General features: G+C 42.7%; 1 protein-coding gene across 1 annotated transcript in view; it reads left to right on the forward strand.

The window, feature by feature from the left end:
- The first annotated feature begins 4,559 nt into the window (after positions 1 to 4,559).
- LOC124722701 (pickpocket protein 11-like) overlaps positions 4,560 to 20,477 on the forward strand; it is a 173,354-nt gene continuing 157,436 nt past the window's right edge. Inside the window, exon 1 of the mRNA XM_047247839.1 lies at positions 4,560 to 4,612. The gene's annotated coding sequence lies outside the window, so the exon portion shown is untranslated. The remainder of the gene's footprint in view (positions 4,613 to 20,477) is intronic.

Here is a 20,477-nt window from a genome sequence, read left to right on the forward strand (position 1 = left end):
TGCAGCTCTCCATGCTACTCTATCCTGTGCAAGCTTCTTTATCTCCCAGTACCTACTGTAACCTACATCCTTCTGATTCTGTTTAGTGTATTCATCTCTTGGTTTCCCTCTACGATTTTTACCCTCCACGCTGCCCTCCAATACTAAATTGGTGATCTCTTGATGCCTCAGAATATGCCCTACCAACCGATCCCTTCTTCTAGTCAAGCTGTGCCACAAATTTCTCTTCTCTCCAATTCTATTCAGTACCTCCTCACTAGTTATGTCATCTACCCATCTAATTTTCAGCATTCTCCTGAAGCACCACATTTCGAAAGCTTCTATTCTCTTCTTCTCTAAACTATTTATCGTCCACGTTTCACTTCCATACATGGCTACACGCCATACAAATACTTTCAGAAACGACTTCCTGACGCTTAAATCTATACTCGATATTAACAAATTTCTCTTCTTCAAAAATGCTTTCCTTGTCATTGCCAGTCTACATTTTATATCCTCTCTACTTCGACCATCATCAGTTGTTTTGCTCCCCAAACAGCAAAACTCGTTTACTACTTTAAGCGTCTCATTTCCTAATCTAATTCCCGCAGCATCACCCGATTTAATTCGACTACATTCCATTATCCTCGTTTTGCTTTTGTCGATGTTCATCTTATATCCTCTTTTCAAGACACTGTCCATCCCTTTCAGTTGCTCTTCCAGGTCCTTTGCTGTCTCTTGACAGAATTACAATGTCATCGGCGAACCTCAAAGTTTTTATTTCTTCTCCATGGATTTTAATTCCTACTTCTAATTTTTCTTTTGTTTCCCTTACTGCTAGAACGTAACCATGTGGAAACCACTGTTTTCATGCCAGATTTGGCAACACCTCATTTCGCTCGCCCACTGAAAGATCTGCTTAATGCCACCTTCCACGAATGTTTTTGTTCAAGAGATTTTGCAGATCAGATTCATGACCTGTAAGATCACCTGATCTGAACCCACGTGACTTTTGCCTCTTAGGATATCTAAAAGAACGCGTTACCAGGGACAAGTGCGGTCTCTACCTGATCTGACGACCAGTTATAGAGGAACACATTGCTCAGATTCCACGGGAAATGCTGCGAACAACTGTTGATCGCTCCGTTTCACGGATGCAGCATCTCGTCGACGTCGCTGGTGCTCATACTGAACAAAGTGAGTAAGCTACAGTTAGTAATAAAATCAGCATTACGCTTTTCTCACTTGTTTGACCTTTTCTGCTCACGCCCTGTTCCTAATCCATTATATATGGAAACATTTCTGTACGTATTTCTTGCATTCATAGAGCCATGTTTGCCCGCATCTCGTGGTCGTGCGGTAGCGTTCTCGCTTCCCACGCCCGGGTTCCCGGGTTCGATTCCCGGCGGAGTCAGGGATTTTCTCTGCCTCGTGATGGCTGGGTGTTGTGTGATGTCCTTAGGTTAGTTAGGTTTAAGTAGTTCTAAGTTCTAGGGGACTGATGACCATAGATGTTAAGTCCCATAGTGCTCAGAGCCATTTGAACCATAGAGCCATGTTTGCACCAGATGACCAAAATTGGAACTAATTTTTTCCAGCGGAAATCGATTCTGCATAACACATTAGAATATCTACCAAGTTTCACGGCCATACGATAATTACAGCTCACTATGGACCTGTGTGAGTAGTTGCACTTTAATGATAACCTCCCGGCAATAGTGGATAGAGCAGCTCTCCAAGTTTCGATTCGTAATACAAGCTGTGTCGTAGTGGCAGTAGGCGGAAGGCATGTCAAAACATGTACACAAATCATGCATTATGAACTGCTGCATCGAATTAGTTCGTGCGTGACGATAGGCAACATAATTAACAGATTTCCAAAGTGGGCTGCTGTCATTCCTTCCAGGGCAGTTCGTGTCAGCGACTTCAGTGGGTTACGAGAGCTGTTCGGCAAGTAAGGAGCGATAGGTCGCAAAATGGAAACCACCGTGAAAATATATACCTTCCAGCTACTTCTGTACACAGTCACCGCTCCGATTAAGACACTTGTCGTAGCGTTGTGCCAACTTTCCAATACCCTCGTCATAGAAAGCAACTGCCTGTGCTTTCTGCGAATTCTCATCGAAAATGCTACATGAGCACCTTCGTAGCCCCTGCAGAATACGGACGAGGTTTGTTATGAAGAAGGAAACGCCTGACACTTATGTTATGTGGGATGCATCACATCAGGCGAAATCTCCCACCAGGCCTCATACGTGGAGGGATGATGATGTCTAGTTTGTGAGGCACTTAACTGCGCGGTCATCAGCGCCCATACAAAGTCCCAATTTTTTCATAGTCCAATTTTTACACAATCCCAGACAGGAAAAAATCCCCAACCCGGTCGGGAATCGAACCCGGGACCCCGTGACCCAGAGGCAGCAAAGCTAGCCACTAGACCACGAGCTGCAGACTACGTGGAGGGAGACACTATTTACTATGCATCTTTACGTGATTACTGTGCACTCAAGAGAGCGACATGATGTGGTTGAGTGGCATTCTAGATACACTGCACGACACATCTGTGCAAAGCTTCATCGGAGTTTCTCTGCGGTTTCCATTTCTCTACGATCGGTCCTTACTTCCTGAATAACCCTCGTAAATGCGTGTTTTAAAATTAGCCATATCGCAAACTATGTCCACATACAGAACCTATAATGTGAGTTAAAAACTTGTGTTGTTCACTCTGCCTTGTAGGACCGTGCAGCCACGTTGCGTACGTTAAGTCAAGAAATGTGCTTGTGTATAGCCAGTCAAGTATCCACACAGAGAGTGCATCACGGCCAATCACTACGGCGATCGTTATTGTGACATTCTTCGACACGGCAGCAGAAAGAGACCCACTGACAGTGGTATGTCCAAAGACAATACTGGCCACCGGAGTGCCGCGAGTTGGTCTTTTCAGACGATTTACTGTACTGTGTCGTAACGGTCCAGCACCTGGCGTATGGTTTGGAATGCCATTTGGTACACAACACGATCACTTCCAGTTCGCATAGCCAATAATTTTGATAGCAGACGTCTAATTTCTGACGTGTTATCGCTGGTAACTGTGACATAATTTCGAAGTCTGTGTGACATTATCTTTCAATAAAATAACGCAGGGCCGCATGATGCTTGTGCTCTCCTGACCTACGTCGTAACAAAGATATCCGACTTTGCCTTGGCCAGCACATTCTCCAGATCTCTCACCCACTGAAAACATCTGGTAATTGGTTGCCGGAAGATTGTCACGCCACCTCTCACCAGCCACTACGATTGGTGAATGGTGGCATACAGCTGAAACAGTATGGAATGTCGTACCCGTATCTGTCATCCAAACTCAGTTCGACTCGACTGCCAGGCGTGTTAGAGCGGTTATGCTATCAGAGGTTTCAACTCTGCATACTATATAGGGTTAATGGCTATAACTGCAGATATTTTTATATGTGATACCTCAATAGGTACACTCGTCAGTGCGTTGGTTATTTTTTTCTCAGTCGTCCCACAAACACGTCACAAACTTGAAGACTTGATATTTTTTGCCCAGTCGTAACTGCACCCCTAAGTGGACCACACCTGTCAGTATAGACTAACCCATTTGCTTCCTTGTAAACACTTCTACGCCTGACCTGCTGCCCAGGGGAAAATAAGCATTAGTGGCTTGTTCTTACCACATGTCGTTGGAAGTACTATCGAAACTGAAAACATACTACGCCTAATAGCTAGAATTATTAGTTTGCAAATGAAATAAAAACTGCTGTAGTGTTTTCTAGCATCCCGTCCTCAGTCACCAATGAAAATATCTGCACTTAAATCCGTTACAATATGTATGTCTCACCCCTAACACTTCAAAAATAATATACAGATTTTGAGAATCCAATAATTCTTCCTCCTATTATACACTACTACATAGGCATAATAAGTAAAATTTCTTAATATGCTATCCTTCAAGCTGATGCGATTTTAATGGCCTCCACCGTTGACGTTATCATATCAACAAAACATATGATTGTCACTCTATGTTCTCTAGAGTCTGTCAGTTATTGATGGAAGAAAGAGTGAATTTGTTTATTTATTTTGTTTAAAATGGTTCAAATTGCTCTGAGCACTATGGGACTTAACATCTGAGGTCATCAGACCCCTAAAACTTAGAACTACTTAAACCTAACTAGCCTAAGGACACCACACACATCCATGCCCGATGCAGGATTCGAACCTGCGACGGTAGCGGTCGCGCGGTTCCAGACTGAAGCGCCTAGAACCACTCAGCCACTCCAGCCGGCTATTTTGTTTAGCCCTAATGGCCGCGATACAACACGAAAACAATAGGTTTTCCATTGCATGTACTGGTTTGGCTCTTTAATTATGCATATGTCGTGTTGCATATCTTCAGAGGAGTCCTGCATGCGAGGCTTGGCCGTCACGCTCCTAAAGCAGAATCAGATCTGGCCGTAATTACGCTAAATAAATAATTAGGCCCTCTGCGTGTCGGTTTGCTGCAGTACCCGGGAACGACTGTGTTACACGCAGTCTGTCCCTGAGACGTGTTTGCAGTGCTGTGATTCTCACAAATAAACTTCCGGCGTTGAAATAACTGGTACACCATTTCACAGTAAGTGCCTCAGCGTTATTACACTGAACAGATTAGGACGGTGTCAGCTCAAGCTTAACTTTTAGAGAGTAGTATTTATTGTTCCTTTGCAGCAGTCGTATTTGGGAAGGTGCCGGCACCAAGGTCGTTAGAGATATTGCACATTGATGAGGAAGGAAATTTTCAGTGTCCTTGATTACAGAACAATCCCCGCTTGCTGTTTCCCTGAGTTAGCGAAACCATGTAAATACTGAACCTGGACAATCGAATAAAGAATTAAATCCGGCGGAAGCTATTTAAGGCAACGAATAGTTCTGTTTCAAAGGATGGGACGGTGGCCAGTCGAAAACTGGATTGTTGAAATAAGCTTTAAATCCGGTTCCTCCTAGCTAAATATTCATAATCAAACTTTTCCATAGTGTTGCGCGGTATATATTATTTTTGTACTTTCCCGTTTAGTAAGGCACACTACAGAAACTGTGCAACTTAGTCTTCCAATCGGTTTCATACTGCCTGCATCTTCATTTCCTATCTTTTGTTAACATTTTCATCTCTGCTTCACTACTACACCAAATATCCTCTTCTGCATCTTCCAGAATCAAATTAACAATCGTGGAGGTCGTAGCATGTGCTCCACGAACGTGTACTCTCTTGTGTTGACGTTAAGTAAATCGTTATTCTTCTTCCTGATACTTTTCATCACCTTTCTCTTTGATTTGAATACAAGGAGTTAAAAAAGTGTTCCATATTTTTGAGAGGTGTTAATATGAAACCAAACAAGACAAAAATGTCCAATAAACATGGGCTCTGAAAAACTTACATCAGGAGCTGCGAGTATATGCTCAGTAGATTTGTTTCACGTTAACGAAGACGTGCAAGTGCTCCCAACTCTTTGCTATGCATTTTAGAGACCACTTTTCCTCGTCGTATCTGTCTTCTTTTGGTCCATACTACCACCTGTAAAAATATGGAAAACGTTTTTAGATCTCTGTGTATTTAAACTGTATTCTGTGCTAAGTATGCAGTTCATTCCTTTCAATAGCCCTCCTACGTCTCACAAAGTCCCAGCCCACCTTATCGTTGGTGGTCTGCTTGCCTTTTACATTTATTACCCCTCCGACAGTTCATTTCGCTTTCTTCATTCTTCAACGTATATTTGAACAACAGTGATAGCAATCTGAAAACTTATCTCAGAATCAAAATGTCACTGTACAAACTAAATGCATGCTCCTTGTTAATGTACGTTTTTATCTTTCCGAGGAAGAACACTTTCATATCTATGGGTAAAAACCCCACATATAGAATTTGTTCCACTAGTATTTATTTATTACGAAACGTTGGACTTATTGAATCACTGTAAAGTAATAACTGATTAGTGGCAAAAATACACTAATTTTTAAGGAAACAAAATCTTGAAAGTTAAGCACAGATAATCTTTCACTGTAATAGGTGGGAAATGTTACACGAATACCTCTGTATAGGTGTTACGTTTCAATTACATTACAACTAGAGCTGTAACACTATAGTAGGCTACAGGAGACTACCAGAAGTACGCGTAGGCTATGGTAATTTTCCTTGTGGCTTTGGTCAGTTAAAGACGTACCGCCACGTTACCTGTACATTAGGTGTACTGCATACCTATTGGGCGTTACCTCATATCGATCGCTTTCTTTACATATGTGGTCAGTGTCTTACTAGATTCCCACAAAAAGACCGGAAGTGGGAGAACCGTCTAGAAACTGAGTGAGGATATACAGTGAAGAGCCAAAGAAACTGGTACACCTCTCTAATATCGTGTAGGGCCCCCGCGAGCACGCAGAAGTGCCGCAACACGGCGTGGCATGGACTCGACTAATGTCTGAAGTAGTGCTGGAGGGAAATGACACCATCAATCCTGCAAGACTGTCCATAAATCCAAGTACGAGGGGGTGGAGATCACTTCTGAACAGTACCTTGCAAGACATACTGGATACGTAATGTTCATGTATGGGGAGTTTGGTGGCCAGCGGAAGTGTTTAAACTCAGAAGAGTGTTCCTGGAGCCACTCTCTAGCAAGTCTTGACGTGTGGGATGTCGCACTGTCCTGCTGGAATTGCCCAAGTCCGTCGGAATGCACAATGGACATGAATGGATGCAGGGAATCAGACAGGATGCTTACATACGTGTTACCTGTCAGAGTCGTATCTAGACATATCAGCGGTCCCACATCACTCCAACTGCACACGCCCCACATCATTACAAAGCCTCCACCAGCTTGAACAGTTTCCTCTGATGGCATGCAGGGTCCATGACTTCGTAAGGTTGTCTGCACACGCGTACTCTCGATCCACTCAATACAATTTAAAACGAGACTCGTGCGACCAGGCAATAATGTTTCCAGTCATCAACAGTCCAGTGTCAGTGTTGATGGCCCCAGGTGAGGCGTAAAGCTTTGTGTCGTGCAGTCATCTACAGTATAAGAGTGGGACTTCGGTTCAGAAAGCCAATATCGATGATGTTTCATTGAATGGTTCGCACGCTGACACTTGTTAGTGGCCCACCATTGAAATATGCAGTAATTTGCCGAAGGGTTGCACTTCTGTCACTTTGAACGATTCTCTTCAGTCGTTGTTGGTCCCGTTCTTGCAGGATCTTTTTTATATTCGTGAAACGGTCGTAAGGAAAAATCCTCACTTCATCGCTATCTCGGAGATGGTGTGTCCCATCGCTGGTGCGCCGACTATAGCACTACGTTGAAACTCACTTAAATCATGGTAACCTGCCATTGCAGCAGCAGTAACCGATCTAACAACTGCGCAGCCGAGCGAGGTGGCGTAGTGGTTAGCACACTGGACTCGCATTCGGGAGGACGACGGTTCAATCCCGCGTCCGGCCATTCTGATTTAGGTTTTCCCTGATTTCCCTAAATCGCTTCAGGCAAATACCGCGATGGTTCCTTTGAAAGGGCACGGCCGACTTCCTTTCCCATCCTTCCTTAATCCGACGAGACCGGTGACATCGCTGTTTGGTCTCCCCCCCCCAAATCAAATCAAACCAAACAACTGCGCCAGACACTTGTCGTATACAGGCGTTGCCGACCGCAGCGCCGTATCCTGCCTGTTTACATGCTCTATATCTGAATACGCATGCCTATATCACTTTCTTTGGCGCTTCAGTGTATAAAGGGCCGGGCAACCTACGGAACATTTTTGTTCAGCATAGTTATCGTACTGTCTACTACTTAAGAATAAACGGTATCTACAGCAAAACTGAAACTGTCGATGTTGTATCGAGGTTCTATGCGAAAATTGTCTGTCTGTAACATGAAACAGAGGGATGTTGTAGAAATAAAGAAAAGCACGCAGGTTTATCATATAGTGCTAGAAACCGCAAGTTCCTCAACAAAAAGGTAAAAAAAAACCACAAAGCAAAAATATATCAAATATAGCTTCAAAACTTTGTCGAACTTACATAAAACATGTTTCTATTGTTCAAGAAAACTTTCACGTATTTCAATAATAACAAGAAACGCTTGCCTTAGATCGTGATGAAGAATATTCTCTGAGAAGAGAATAATAACAATAATCCTGTAAATTTTGTTATGTTTGTGCATTTAAACCGCCCTTGCGTCAAAAATAATTGCCTTGGTTACATTAAAACACAGATGTTACTCAAACAACAAATTTTGTTACTTATAAATGCAATTTATATTCAATAAAAATATAAAATACACACTGGACTATTTATGTTAAAAACAAACAACTAAACAAGCAAAAAGCAAACAGCAGTCGTCGGCTCCCGTTTTCACTCTTACACATTGATTTAGGTTTCTTCCCCTTCCAATTCCACTGATACTACCGGTAATCCTCCAATTACTACATTTATGTAGTACAGGGTATATCAGAAAGAATCATCCCATTTGTCACGTCTTGGTTTCTGAAACTAATAAACATATACAAAGATTTTTTTTGATGAACGGGAAACTCAAAAAGCTTTTTTTTCGTACCTTATCATAGGTGTTCAGTATACCCCCCTTGAGATGCACGCCATATGTCAATGCAGTATTCAAATTGCTTTCACACTGCACCGAGCGTGTCTTGAGTTGCAGCTTCCACAGCCGTTGTTATACAATGTCTCAGTTCAATCATTGTTGTTGGTAACGGAGGCATCTAAACAAAGTCTTTTATAAGCTCCCACAAGAAATAATCACATACAGTCAGGTCCGGTGACCTTGGTGACCAGTGATGTAAGGTTAATCGTTTGGTCCTTCCACATGCCAGTGTGGCGGTGCCTCATCCTGTTGGTAAATGAAGTCGTTCGAATTCGTCTCCAACTTTCGAAAAAGAAAGTTCTCAAGCATATCGAGATATGTGCTTCCTGTCACAGTGTCCTCAGCAAAGAAACATGGAACATACACCTTTCCCGGGAAACTGCACAAAACACATTAAATTTTGGAGGGTCCCTCTCATGTACAACTTCATGTGGTTATTCCGTACCCCATATTCTCACATTATGACGGTTCACCTTTCCATTTAAATGAAATGTTTCCTCGTCACTAAACAGTAAGCGTGGAAAAAAAGTGTCATTCTCCATCTTGCCAAGAATGAAATTACAGAACTCCATACGTTGTTGTTTGTCACCTTCACGAAGAGCTAGCAGTAGCTGCATTTTGAATGGTTTCATGTGTAAACGTCGACGCAACACACGCCAGACGACATCGAGGGCATGTTGAGCTGTCGAGCTGTACGGCTACCAGATTTCTGCCGACTCCTTGTGAAACTACGGCGGATGTGTTCGACGTCTGTGTGTGACACTCTGGTCCGGCCCGGGGATTTGCCTTTACACAAAGAAACTGTTTGTCGGAATCGTTCATATCATCGTCTAATGCTCTGCGCTGTAGGAGCATCCACATCGTACCTAGTACGAAAGTCAGTTTTGGTAGAGCGCAACTCTGGTTACAACTAACCATCTTTTGCCAGCTCGTGTCAGTAATGCCATGGCACAATATAAACAGTTAAATGGAAATCGTATGGCATTACTGCCTGGGAGAAGCCATTTGGTGTAAGCTTGAGTCGACTCGAGCTATCCTTGAGTGGTCCTGTAAGATATATGCTGGACAGTCGGCTGATCGAGGATCTAATTTCCACTGAAGCTCAGGTAGACGATGCCACGGGATAGGCAACGTGATTTTCTCATGTTCTGACATCTTCAGGTAAAATAAATACATAAAAATGAAACGTATATAGCGTGTTAAAAATATAAAAGAAATATAAAAATTGAGATGTGAGACAATAATTGTTATGACTTAAATTTTCAGTGCCTCGTTTTCTTGTATGTTAGCACTTCCGCGAACTCAGCTGTTGTTAGTTGAAAATGACCGAATAAGTCAAAAATAGGCGTGAAACAAATGAATACTATTGGGAAGAAAGAAACTTGTATACATTTCACAAGAATGGATATCTTATAAACAGTGGAACTGCTTGCATTGCACATTCTTGTCATAATCACGGAAACAAAACCGTTCTGGAGTGCAGCACCATTCTAAGGCAGTAACATAGGCCTCTCGTTTGGTGTGACTGTCGTTCGTTTTTGCACCGCGCAAAGCGGGGTGTTACAGACCAGGGCTATGGCAAAAAGGAAGGTCTGTCTGTCTTCAAACGGGAACCATTATCGGAGAGTTGTTATGCTTCTGTTTACAAGAGGACCGTACGAATTTCCCTTCGCCAATTTCAGTCATATTGACAGGGTGTGTAGGCACGACTAGGCGTTCACCACATGTGAACAGGGAGATGTAACTCTCAACCGTTTCCAAGATAATTGAGTTTCAAAATTTTAGGCGTGCACTTTGTAGGGTCTCTCTACTTAGTAAGCAGTTAGCAGCCAAGCGAGTAAGCACTTCGTTGCAGCCGGCCGGAATGGCCGAGCGGTTCTGACGCTACAGTCTAAAACCGCGAGACCGCTACGTTCGCAGGTTCGAATCCTGCCTTGGGCATGGATGTGTGTGATGTCCTTAGGTTAGTTAGGTTTAAGTAGTTCTAAGTTCTAGGGGACTGATGACCTCAGATGTTAAGTCCCATAGTGTTTAGAGCCATTTGAACCATTTTTGAACTTCGTTGCATAAGTGCGATGTCTTCGGATCAAGTCTCTCTGTTAGCTTTTTTTTTCCTCGTGTAGTTCTAGCAACAGATTTATTATGACTGTGAAAGATATGAATATTTAATGATTCATTTCTTCTTCTTCTTTCGAATAACCCATTTGGAGGGTATGACGAATCAACTTTGGCTACTCTTCATTGTATTAGATTTCCTTAGTTTCCAGATTTCCTTCATCCTTTTAGAGTGTTGTTCCCTTTCTTCTAGTCTAGTCTAGTTGTTTTCTTTCTCTTCTGAAATTCTGCCTTTTGAACTGCCTTTCCGAAATGTGTTCTGTTTTCTATTGTGTCTATTGTAATTCCAGCGTTTTCCATATCCTTTTCAGTCTCTATGAACCATAGGGGCTTGGATTTGTAGCCACTGAGTAATGTGAATATCCATTTGGTTAGCCTGTTGTTATCCATTATGAATGTATGTCCAAAAAAACTGTAGTCTTCTCTTCCTCATTACATCAGTTACTTTTTTAGTTTTCAAGTATAGCTCTCTGTTTGGTCTTAACCTGTATTCAGCATTCTTTTAGCTCCCAGTATTTTCCTTAAAATTCTTCTTTCGACCTTCTCTAGTTTCTCAAGATCTCCATTTCTTGTTAGATTAAGTGTTTCTACAGCATACAGAGCTTCAGGTTTGGCCAGTGTTTGGTAATGTCTTAATTTCGTGTTCCAGGACAAGGATTTTTTGTTATAAACATTTTTGGTCATATGATACACTCTTTCTAGTTTCTATAGCTGTCTTTTCTTTTGCATTTTATGTAATCCACTCTCCTAGGTATTTAAAGGAATCTGTTTTGGGTATTGTATTGTTGTCAACTACAATATTTTGAGGAGCATCACAGATGTTTATCGTGAATTTTGTCTTTCCAAAGGATATTTGTAGTCCTACTTTGGCTGCTTGGTTTTGCAGTTCTCTTATTTGTTATTGGGTATTATCTAGCGAATCTGCAATCAAAGCCATGTCACCTGTGAAGGCTAAACAGTCGACAGTGATCTTGTTTGGATTTCTTCCTAGTTGAATCCTTTTATTATTGATGGCCTTCCTCCATTCTCGAACTACCTTCTCTAACACACAATTGTAAGGCAGAGGTAACAAACCATCTCCCAGTCGGATACCTGAGTTTATTTCAAACGATTTTGAGAGCTCTCTCCTAAATTTTACTTTCGATTTTGTGTTTGTCAAAGTTACTTTAATTATTTAGTTGTTTTAGTATCGAGTCCCAATTCATTTATTATTTTCATAATTTTTATCCTGAAAAAAGGAGAAAAAATTGTATTCTAAGGAGACTGCAAATAAGGAAAGATACACAAATCAGTAGCGTAGAGTTATTTTATTTATATTATTGTATTTAAGATTAAGATAAATAAAATATGGAACCTAAGGAGCATTGTACAAATCAGGATGATAGTGATCGTAGAAACATGAAGAACAATTATTGCAGCATACAGCGCATTTAGTGAACGCCGAATTTTTGCTTGTGTATGGTTTATTCAATGTGTCTAATGCAAAACAAGCTTGGTTTATGTACATCATCGGTTGTCGTTCATCACACAGTTTCACTGCATACCATGCATATCGAAGCATATCATTTAAAGCTGGTGCGGACAACTGATGGTCTACGATTGACTGACTTGTTACGCAACGTTCACTAGAAGATACCTCTCTATTCTGTTCGATGACGTACGCGTAATTCTGTAGTCTTGTCACACAGTTCTTCAACTGCCTGAAACGAAAGTGCCGGCAGCGAGATTCGAGCCAAGACCGTGTGCTTATGACACTACGTAGTTACTCACTTGGTTGCTAGCGACCATACAAAGTACACAAGCTCGCCTAAAATTTTCAAACTCAATTTTCTTGATAACAGTTAAGAGTCCCATATTTCTGTTTCCGTATGTTGAAGTCGTTCTCGTGCCCTACACACCCTGTCAATGTGAATCAAACCGGCGAAGGGAAGTTCGTAGGCTTCCTTTGTTAGCATTGAACTAACGCGGCCCTTCGCACTGTACTTTCTCATAGTTCACAACCTAAAACTTGTAATACTCTTCTTTATTATATGATTTTATATGTGCTTATCGCCTATCGTCCAGTGGCTTATTGTGGAGTTTCTACATGTTTTATTCTGTGGTTGAAGTTTTGTGAGTGCTTCACGTTACTCATCTTTAAGGGGCGTAATGACTTTGTTTGAATTCAGCCACTCATTTGTTAACTGTTATAATGATGGCGAGAACTCTACACATTCACCGCCGGCCGCGGTGGTCTCGCGGTTCTAGGCGCGCAGTCAGGAACCGTGCGACTGCTACGGTCGCAGGTTAGAATCCTGCCTCGGGCATGGATGTGTGTGATGTCCTTAGGTTAGTTAGGTTTAAGTAGTTCTAAGTTCTAGGGGACTGATGACCACAGCAGTTGAGCCCCATAGTGCTCAGAGCCATTTGAACCACACATTCACCAACACTGAATTTATTTATCAGGTCCCGTGGGACCATACGAGAAAAAGCTACATGGTTATGGAACGAGTTAGTACATAGTTTACAGAATGATGACAACAAAATTTATAAGCCAAGAATTAAAGAATTAAAACACATGAATAACAGACAGTATACGAATAAATAACACATTACAGAGAAACGTTCTCAACCACTGTGAGGAAATGTTAAACAGAACAGAAGGAGTGTGCCACAAGGAAACCATTCAATGTGAATTTGAATACTTGGGGTATTTACTCAATGCTTTTCAGTTCTGCAGAAGTACACTGAACAGAAGATCTGCTCAGTAGTGCACATCTTTCTGTAAAATGTGTAAGGACGTGTTATTCAAGTGCATATCGTTTTTCCGTCTACTGTTCACCGCATGAAGGTTGCCATTTCTTATGAATATGTCAATAATGTGAACAACAAATCCCATTGTGGAAAGGTATAGCCTACAGGAATGACACAGTTAGAATTTCGCGACACTTGAACAACGATCTACACGAAATTCGTGCTGCCTCGGGCATGGATGTGTGTGATGTCCTTAGGTTAGTTAGGTTTAAGTAGTTCTAAGTTCTAGGGGACTGATGACCACAGATGTTAAGTCCCATAGTGCTCAGAGCCATTTGAACCTTTTGAACGAAATTCGTGAACGGACACAACGGATCACTCTTACCGCCCCTTTCTACCCTTAGAATATTCTTGGTGAATTCACAGAGTTACCCCAAAATATAACACCTCACCAGCTCTTATGAACATGTCAATAATGTGAACAACAAATCCCATTGTGGAAAAGATATAGCCTACAAGAATGACACAGTTAGAATTTCGCGACACCTGAACAACGGCCTACACGAAATTCGCGAACGGACACAACTGATCAATCTTACCGCTCCTTTATAGCCTTAGAATATTCTTGGTGAATTCACAGAGTTACCACAAAATACAACACCTCACCAGATGACAGAGTGAAACTCAGCACAATAAACCGGCTTTCGCGTTGTGTGTCAGAGACAGTGGGGATCATTCTTATTGTAAAGATGGCAGCACTCAGTTTCTGCATAATACCTTCAACGTGGTACTTCCAATAAGGCTTTCCATCTACCCTCATTCCTAAGAATTTGAAACAGTGAACTTCACTGACTGTTGGACCGTTGTCGGAGAGTGAAGTTTCGCTTTTAAAAGTATTCTGTGTCAGAAACTGTAAGCACTGCTTTCTATTCCAGTCAAGGGTTAATCTGTCATCTGAAAGCCACATGCTGATGTTACTGACTACCCTGTTAGCTATATCATATATAATAAGCTCCATGACTTTCATATTAACATATACGTCCTCGCCAAAGCGAAATTTATTTTGTCGTCTGTCCTGTTTTGTGCAGATCATTGATATGTACAAGGAAAGGCAACAGACGCAGAACAGAACTCTGCTGCACTTCTGCTTTACACAACTCTAGTCAGATTCAAACCTTTTCCCTACTTACTGACACTGGAGGGCAGCCTCTTGCTCCCTACCTTCCAGGTATAAAGCGAAGCACTGTTGATATTTTTTCCCCAGTCTCTAACTTAAAAGTATTTTATGGTCCTCAAAATCAACCGCTTTTGTTAAATCAAAGAAAATACCTACCGTCATTTAGCCTTGATGGTGTTTCACATACAAAAAATAAAGTGCATTTTTTGTAGACTTTCCTTTCCTGAACCCAAACTGAGAGTCTGACAGAAAATTATGTGTGCTCAGCTGTGCCTCTACTCTCCTGTACATTTTGTCCTTAAAAATTTCCAAAACAAACTGACAATAATTGTCTACGTTACTTGTTTCATCTTTTTTTGTGCAAATGTTTCTGCGAAGTGAAAACAAGATTCGCCAGAAATTACACAATGGATTTTTACCGAATTTTCATATGCAAATGAAGAGTGGGAAATGGACAAATGGGGTATCAAACTGTCTAGTTTTGAAGGATAAAGAAAGGTTCCAAATTAATCAGGGTAATTAAGAAAAAATTCCTGGAACAGTACGCATTGCTTTCGTAAAAGGACTTAAGGATATAACGAAGTTCGAATTAAGAATATGATATTTATTTATGTCTTATCTTTGTTCACCAGCGCAAGGATGGGTTCGAAGTCTTCGTAATTTTTTGTATGCTTCATCTAGCGTGATTCTGAGCTCATCGGCAACAATTTGCGAACAGTCCTTTTTCAGATATCAATCTTTATGTGTATTACTTTCGACGTCCGATAGATCTGCTGACAGATAAAGTACATTCATGAAATTTATTCTTCTATAAGACCCGTTTCTCAGGAACTGGTACCACTATTTCGAAAGAAAAGGACAGACAAAGACGAAGATGTTAATACCAGTTTTTTAATGAAAGCAGAAGGTGGAGAAGAAGGAGAAGAAGAAAAAGAGGATAATTATGTCGAGGAAGATGGTAATTATGACAATGATGAAGACGAAGGAGAAGAAAAAGAAGAAGAAGAGGATGATTATGATGACGTTCATGACTGGAAGACGGTGTCCGGCAAATGGCCAGCCGATATCGACCCAAATGGATCGCTGGGGCGATTAGTTTTCTTTCTAGCACTGGAAGGGTTGGGAAATAATTCATGTGATTATGAAATAATGTCTATTGGAGATGAAGTTCGAGAATCATCAATTATTGCTCGAAGTTGCGGAAAATGAAGAGGTACGTTGTGTATAAGAACATTCTGCCATTTCAAAGAACTTCACAAAAGGTGTATTTTACAATTTCGTAAACGGTTTACGTAATTACTGTATGGGATATCGCATATCGAACAGATGGTGAGAGATCGTATCCGATTACAAAGGAGAACTGAGAATATAGTAAGACTTAAAGTGCCAATATTACAAGCTAGTCATCAAAGAAGGTGAGACCTTAGTAGATGTGTGTGTGATATTAGAAGCTAGTCATCATGTAAGGTGTGAGTTTAGCAGATGTGTATGTGGTCATGCATGAAAATTTACGATGCCTATTGAAAATAAAAATAATATTCTTATTAAAAGTGTAACATAAAATATGTAACTGCTCCATAACAGTGATGGCATAGAACTGGTAGAGACGACTTAGGCATGAGCAAGTCTCAGCTCGACAACTACGCATTTTTGGAAGCCGTAACTTGTTCGGGGAAAAACACATTTGCATTTTTGTCAACTAAGTGAAAAATGGGAAATTGACTACCTAAGTATTTCCGCTAGTCGGAACTTGTTGATAGTAGCTGATTCAGCAGGAAAATATATATAAATACGAGATGACCACTAGTAGAAGTAACACACTGGTGCTGTTGCTGCTGCTGGTGTAGCTGCTCTCCTCATCGAATAAGAATAACGTGAGTCTAGTGTTCACTATCACACTACTGGCCATTAAAATTGCTACACCACGAAGATGATGTACTACAGACGCGAAATTTAACCGACAGGAAGAAGATGCTGTGATACGCAAATGATTAGCTTTTCAGAGCATTCACACAAGGTTGGCGCCGGTGGCAAAACCTACAACGTGCTGACATGAGGAGAGTTTCCAACCTATTTCTTATACGCAAACAGCAGCTGACCGGCGTTGCCTGGTGAAACATTGTTGTGATGCCTCGTGTAAGTGCGTACCATCACGTTTCCGACTTTGATAAAGGTCGGATTGTAGCCTATCGCAATTGCGGTTTATCGTATCGCGACATTGCTGCTCGCGTTGGTCGAGATCCAATGACTGTTAGCAGAATATGGAATCGGTGGGTTCAGGAGGGTAATACGGTACGCCGTGCTGGATCCCAACGGCCTCGTATCACTGGCAGTCGAGATGACAGGCATCTTATCCGCATGGCTGTAACGGATCGTGCAGCCACGTCTCGATCCCTGAGTCAACAGATGGAGACGTTTGCAAGACAACAACCATCTGCACGAACAGTTCGACGACGTTTAAAGCAGCATGGACTATCAGCTCGGAGACCATGGCTGCGGTTACCCTTGACGCTGCATCACAGACAGGAGCGCCTGCTATGGTGTACTCAACGACGAACCTGGGTGCACGAATGGAAAAACGTCATTTTTTCGGATGAATCCAGGTTATGTTTACAGCATCATGATGGTTGCATGCATCCGTGTTTGGCGACATCGCGGTGAACGCACACTGGAAGCGTGTATTCGTCACCGCCACCTTGGCGTATCACCCGGCGTGATGGTATAGGGTGCCATTGGTTACACGTCTCGGTCACCTCTTGTTCGCATTGACGGCACTTTGAACAGTGGACGTTATATTTCAGATGTGTTACGACCCGTGGCTGTACCCTTCATTCGATCCCTGCGAAACCCTACATTTCAGCAGGATAATGGTTCAAATGGTTCTGAGCACTATGGGACTCAACTGCTGAGGTCATTAGTCCCCTAGAACTTAGAACTAGTTAAACCTAACTAACCTAAGGACATCACAAACATCCATGCCCGAGGCAGGATTCGAACCTGCGACCGTAGCGGTCTTGCGGTTCCAGACTGCAGCGCCTTTAACCCCACGGCCACTTCGGCCGGCTCAGCAGTATAATGCACTACCGCATGTTGCAGGTCCTGTACCGGCGATTCTGGATGCAGAAAATGTTCGACTGCTGCCCTGGCCAGCACATTCTCCAGATCTCTCACCAATTGAAAACGTCTGGTCAATGGTGGCCGAGCAACTGGCTCGTCGGCCGGCCGGGGTGGTCGAGCGGTTCTAGACGCTACAGTCTGGAACCGCACGACCGCTACGGTCGCAGGTTCGAATCCTGTCTCGGGCATGGATGTGCGTGATTCCCTTAGGTTAGTTAGGTTTAAGTGGTTCTAAGTTCTAGGGGACTGATGACCTCAGAAGTTAAGTCCCATAGTGCTCAGAGCCAACTGGCTCGTCAAAATACGCCAGTCACTACTCTTGATTAACGGTGGTATCGTGTTGAAGCTGCATGGGCAGCTGTACCTGTACGCGTCATCCAAGCTCTGTTTGACTCAATGCCCAGGCGTATCAAGGCCGTTATTACGGTCAGAGGTGGTTGTTCTGGGTACTGATTTCTCAGGATCTATGCACCCAAATTGCGTGAAAATGTAATCACATGTCAGTTCTAGTATAATATATTTGCCCAATGAATACCCGTTTATCATCTGCATTTCGTCTTGGTGTAGCAATTTTAATGGCCAGTAGTGTAGTACTACGAGTACACCGTATTTTACTGTGTAGACTAATGGTTAGAAAATTAATCGTAGTTTCTGTTGTTGCGTAAGTCTTGTGAATACCCATGTGTAGGGCGGCTTCCTAGTGTAAATTTTCCCGTCACCAGAAACCCCGTCACGCCACTAAGTTTTAATTTATTCTAGTAGACAGCACACAGTTTAGATCAGTGCATTCTACTTTAAACATTTATCTCGTGCAGTAACTTTTCGGCAAACAGGATTTCTAATAACAGGTATCTGTAAATACATCAACTTCAGTAGAGAAATTTATTTCTGTTTAATAGCTTGCGGTCTCAGAGTACAGTGCGAGATCTGCAAAGCAACTTTTAGTGTTACTTTATTCTCCTTTGGTATAGTTTCAAACCCAGTAGCGCCATTTGAGAGCTTATATGTATCTTATACACAGTCCGATATGGTTAGGGACTGTGCTTGTTGTCAGCGGATACTAGGAGAGTTGGTTGCTGCGCGTAAAACGCTGAAAGCTGCGGTGGCTACCGTCGACAAGCTTCAAGCTAATGCTCAAAGTTGCGGTGACGTCGGGGCGCCAGTGACGAGACCTTTGGTGCCACTGGAGTCCTCTGGTGACCCGGACGTCGCTTCGGCTTCTGATACGATCCACGGACCGGTCCATCCTCACTCCAGAGTGGGTGGCACATAGTGGTGGGTTCGCTTGTTACTGGGCAGAAGGCGAAAGAGGGAGCAGGCTGTGCAGCTGGCTCCCTACGTCTTAGCAACAGATACGAGGTACTTCCCAGTGTTGATGAGAACTCTGAGCCAGCATGGGAAGCCTCTCCTACTGGGCCAGCTGTCGATTTTCCTGCCCAGTCCGGACGAGTACAGAGGGTGGGTATGCTTGTCATTGGGAGCTCCAATGTTACACGGGTGATTGAGCCCCTCAGGGAGATAGCAAGCAAGGGGGGAAAGAATCCCAGTGTGCATTCGGTATGTTTGCCGGGAGGTCTCATTCGTGATGTGGAGGAGGCCCTGCCGGTGGCTATCGAGCGCACTGGGTGCAACCGGCTGCATGTAGTGGCACATGTCGACACGAATGACGCCTGCCGCTTGGGTTCTGAGGCCATCCTCGGCTCCTTTCGGCGGCTGGCTGATTTGGTGAAGGCAACTAGCAACGCAAACGGGGTGCAGGCTAAGCTTTCTATTTGTAGCATAGTACCCAGAGTTGATCGCGGTCCTCTGGTCTGGAGCAGAGTGGAGGGTGTAAACCAGAGGCTCAGACGACTCTGCGAAGGTATCGGATGCGAATTTCTCGACCTCCGGTATTGGGTGCAGAACTGTAGGGTTCCTCTTCATAGGTCAGGCATGCACTACAAACAGGAAGCGGCTACTAGGGTAGCGGAGTACGTGTGGCAGACACATGGGGCGTTTTAGGTTAGAGAACCTCTCCCTTGGGAGCGAACACGATTTGCCTGTTAAATCAGCCACAGTGACCTCAGAGAATTTTGGTCCTCCCAGATCACAGATAGAAAAGATTAATATGATTTTAGTAAACCTCAGGAGCATCCAAGGGAAGGTTCCAGAAGTAGTATCGCTTACTGAAGGTTCTAATGCACAGATAGTAGTAGGAACAGAAAGCTGGTTGAAACCAGACGTTAATGAAAACGAAATCTTAAGTTGAGATTGGAATGTTTATCGTAAGGATAGGTTAGTCGCCAATGGTGCTGGGGTACTTAATGCAGTAAAAAGTTCCATAAAATCTAGCGAGGTCATCATGGATTTCGAATGTGAATTAATCTGGGTGAAACTGAGTCAAACAACAGTCAAAAATGGTATCGGGTGCTTTTATGGACCATCTGGGTCAGGGTCTGTAGTTGTAGAGCGCTTCAGGCAGAACTTGCACAATATCGTTAGTAATTTTCCTGATCATGCCGTTATAATAGGTGATGACTTCAACTTGCCAGCTATAGATTGGGAGTGTTATGCCATCAAATCTGTGCGCTACAGGCAGGGAATCGTGTAGCACTGTTCTGGATGTCTTGTTCGAAAATTACCTTGAGAAGTAGTTAGAGAACGAGACCTACTGGCAACAAACAGACCTGAAGTTATCGAATCAGTTAACATAGAGGAAGGTATCAGTGATCACA

The sequence above is a fragment of the Schistocerca piceifrons genome, chromosome X (assembly GCF_021461385.2).
Source record: "Schistocerca piceifrons isolate TAMUIC-IGC-003096 chromosome X, iqSchPice1.1, whole genome shotgun sequence".
NCBI lineage: Eukaryota > Metazoa > Arthropoda > Insecta > Orthoptera > Acrididae > Schistocerca > Schistocerca piceifrons.